Genomic DNA, 4,726 nt, shown 5'->3' with positions numbered 1-4,726 from the left:
ATATATATATATATATATATATATATATATATATGTCTAACTAAACATATAAATTAGCTCCTAATGTAATTTTCCTTCCTTATAAAGAATCATTCATCTGAAAGTGATTTGATATCCAATTAAAGTAATCTTATAGGTCAAAAACTTTTGGTTTTCCATTTGGGATGCATATATTATAGTATATGGATTTTTATTTTTCTATTTTTTGGGGTACTGGGGATTGAACTCAGGGGCACTCAACCACCGAGCCACATCCCCAGACCCATTTTGTATTTTATTTAGAGACAGGGTCTGAGTTGCTTAGTGCCTCATTGTTGCTGAGGCTAGCTTTGAACCTGTGATCCTCCTGTCTCAGCCTCCTGAGCCACTGGGATTACAGGTGTGTGCCACCACACCTGGTTAGAATGTGTTCTTTTTTAAAATATTTATGTATTTTTAGTTGTAGCTGTCAATACCTTTATCTTATTTTTTTATTTTTATGTGGTACTGAGGATCGAACCCAGGCCTGGCATGTGCTCGGCGAGCGCTCTACCACTGAGCCACATCCCCAGTCCCTAGAATGTGTTCTTTATCCAGCATTCTACAGAAGGAGTTTCTTCATATCAGAATTCAGCATCACTCTAACATCCAGCTCACATAAACAGCAATTTACTAGATCATTTGTTTTCATTTATACCACATTTTCTCTTTCCATTTCTGTAACTAAAAGAGTTTCTCAGATCTCACTCATAATTTCTGTATTTCATTCCATCTGCCTTCTACCACTATTTTGGTAGTGTGATTGGTATACTATACTTTCTCTGTACTGGGCTGTCTTTATAAGCATATTCAAATATTGAAACCAAAATCAAATCAAATAAGAATGTGCTCGCTGTAGTTTGGATCTTGACTGTCTCCCAAAGTCCCACGTGTTAAAAGCTTGGTCCCCAGGCCACAGCACTATTGGGAGGTGGTAAAATGGTTAGCCTTGGGACTTACTGGAAGAAAGTTAAATCACTGGGTGGATGCCTTTGAAGGGGATATTAGGATCCTGGCCCCTTTCTTTCTCAGTTTGCCATGAAGTGAGCAGTTTGCTCCACCACATGCTTCTGCTATCATCTTCTGCCTTGCCACAGACCTAAATGCAAGGAAGCCCACTAACCATGGACTAAAATCTCTGAAACTTGAGCCAAAATAAACCTTTCTTCCTTATAAGTTGTATATATCAGGTATTTCAGCATAGTGACAGAAAACTAACACAATACCAAAGAAAATTTACGGACATTTCTACTAAAGGGCACTTAAAGAATGTTTGTGGAAGATTAATTCATAATATCTAAAACATAAAAAACAAAAACAAAAATCAAATGTCCATCATCATTAGAATGGATAAATTTGTGTCATAGAAATACTATACTGGGGTGCGGGGATTGTGGCTCAGTGGTAGAGTGCTCGCCTAGCATGCATGAGGCACTGGGTATGATCCTCAACACCACATAAATGTAAAATAAAGATATGTGTCCACCTAAAACTTAAGAATAAATATTTTTTTAAAAAAAGAAATACTATACGGTAATCAAAAAGAACAAAGCAGTACATACAGTAATATAGATGAACCCCAGAGGACTGATGCTGACTCAAAATAACATATATATATGCAGAAAAAATATACTATATGATTCCATTTATATTGAAGAATAGGCAAAACTCAGCACACGCCTGTAATTCCAGTGGCTCAGGATCACAAATTCAAAGCCATAGGCACTCAGCAACTCAGTGAGACCCTGTCTGTAAATGAAATACAAAATAAGACTGGGGATGTGGCTCAGGGGTTGAGTTCAATCCCTGGTGAAAGAAAGAAAGAAAGAGAGAGAGAGAGAGAGAGAGAGGGAAAATAATAGGCAAAACTCATTTATGGTTATAAAAATCAGAACAACAGTTGATGAATTGGGGAATTTTTATTGATTGAGAAGGGGCTTGATTGAGTCTCCTGGGTTGCTAGGAATGTTCTGCACTCTGATTTGGGTGGTGGTCACACAGAGATACATACACATGGAAAAAATGTACTTACACATGCGTATATATGTGTAGAAATTAAACTTTAAAATTAGTGCATCTTCTTATGTGGATAATTATTCTTCAATTATTTTTAAAATTCAGTATTAAATTATGATATATCCTCAAATGAACTAATAGAATGCAAAAAGGAACAGAAACTATATGAGTTGAATTGAGTGATATCCAAATATATTAAATTAAAATAGCAACTTATAAAGTAGTTTAATTTGACCTTGTGTGTACATGTGTGTACATATGATTATATGTGCTTGGGCAATTTCTGAAATGATATACTGGAAATTGTTGGTAGTAGCTACCTCAAAATACTGGAGTGTAAGACTAAGGGTTGGAAAATAAAAGAATAAAAGATTTTTTAAAAAAGACTAAGGGTCAGAGTTTGTATAGGGACTCTTGTTTTTCAGTTATATTTTAAAAATACTTTCTATGTAAGTTTTAAACTTAATTTAAAAGGTTTCACTAATATGTTATGTATTTTTAAGATTGTATGAGGTCGAACATATGAAATTGTTTTTGTAAGTAAAAATTGAGAGAATATTGAGGTTCATATAGTTCAATCTCATATGATGAATAGAGATGTTTATAAAAAACAATCATTAGACATTAATGATTCAAAATTTTAAGTAAGTTGTACACCCTACATACAGAACATTTCTCAAACTAATATGATTTCATGTGTATTTAAGTTTAATGTTTTTATCTGAAAATAATCTAATATGGTCTTTTAAATTATGTTTATATTTTATATTAATCAATTTCTAATGGTTTCTGAACCTATTTCAAAAGTAGTGTTACAAAAATACGATGAATTTGGAAATTAGAAAAATCCGGGGTTGCATCCCAGCTCTGTCACTGCTCTCTGGCCTAGAATAAGCTGTTTGTTGATTACTCGGGACCTCAATTTTCTTTATTGTAACATGGAGAAAATAATACCTGACCTATAGGATTGTTCAAAGGATTAATGTGTTGATGCATGTAAAAGCACTTTGAAAAGTACAAAGCATCATCCAAATGTAATCATTAATATCTTTAAATGAAGAAAGAGAGTAACCCATATTTGCTTTGAAGGGATCAAGTTTGCAGTAACCATGTTGCAATCCATATTCTTCTAGATCAGTTGTTCTCAGATCTTTCATTTCATGACTCCTTTATACTCTTTGTGATGTGGACTTTAGGTATTAGTATTTGCTGTATTATAAATTTTTAAAACTATATTTTAAATATTTATGTTAAAAATAACATTAATAAGTCCATTATGTGTTAGCATAAATTACATTTTATGAGAAATAGTATTTGTCCCTAAGACAACAACAACAAAAAAAAAAATAGTGAGAAAAGAGGCATTATTTCACAGTTTTGTAAATTTCTTTAAAGTCTACCTAAATACAAGACAGTTGGATTCTGATATCTACTTCTGCCATCTGTTGCAATATGTTGTTTTGGTTGAAGTATATGAAGAAAACTTGGCCTAACATAGATATGTAGTTGGAAAAGGAAAAAATATTTTAATAGCTTTTTTAAGATAATTGTTGATATTGCTAGTTGATAGTATATCAAAACTCACCAAGTACCAGTTCCTTAAAGGTTATTTGCAATGTGAACTCAAACTGTGTCAGTATCTTTTCCCACCAAACTACATTAAAATACATTGGTCTGTCCTGCACTGTGAATGGATCTTTCACCCACACATGAATTGGTAACATCATTCATTGGTCTTATTAAAAATATCAGCACATGGACTTCTTCAGATCTTCCCAATGTTTATACATTTCCTTATATGATATTAAAAAAATCACATTCATAATATCACCATTCATCTCACCAGAAAAGTATTTTACTACTGGGAAACTGCCAAACTCATCATGGTGTATACAAATTTCCAAACTTCTAATTTTTTCTTAAAAACCCAAAAATTTAAAAAAAAATTATTATTATTATTTAGTTGTATTATTTTCTAGTTGTATTATTTTTGTTTTTAGTTGGACACAATACCTTGATTTTATTTATTTGTTTTTATGTGGTGCTAAGGATTGAACCCAGGGCCTCGATCATGCTAGGCAAGCACTCTACTGCTGAGCTACAACCCCAGTCCTGAAAACTCAAATTTTATTTTAGCATAATACTGTCATTTTTCTATTAAAATGATAGGTTTACTTTATTTATTTATTTATTTATTTAGAGATGGGGTCTCACTATTTTGGCCCAGGCTGGTCTTGAACTTATGTCCTCAAGTGTTCCTCCTGCATCAGCCTCCAAGTAATTGGGATGACAGGTATGCACCATTGTGTCTGGCTTATTTATTTATTTATTCATTCATTCATTCATTCATTCTTTATGTGGTGTTGAGGAATGAACCCAGTTCCTCACATGTGCAAGGCAAATGTTCTACCACTGAGCTACAACCCCAGGCCCTGGCTCATTAATCTTTGATCAAAGGTCTGCCCAGTACTCAAGTCTGAATGACCATTGTTTGTCTGTCAGTTGCTCTTTCAAGTAAAAATGTTGTTCCATGAAAAATTGTGGCTAGTTTGGCTTGTAACACAAAGAAGCATTTTAATACTTCAATATGTTGTCACCATGCTTTAAATTTACTTCCCATGTTGTTTTGTCACAGAGAATAGTAAAAATGAAGGTGGGTAATCAAGGAGCAAGATTTAATTTTTTTTTTACT

The sequence above is a fragment of the Marmota marmota genome, unplaced genomic scaffold (genome assembly GCF_001458135.2).
Source record: "Marmota marmota marmota unplaced genomic scaffold, marMar, whole genome shotgun sequence".
Lineage (NCBI taxonomy): Eukaryota > Metazoa > Chordata > Mammalia > Rodentia > Sciuridae > Marmota > Marmota marmota.
The sequence above is the reverse complement of the archived record's forward strand: the minus strand, read 5'-3'. Positions refer to the sequence as shown.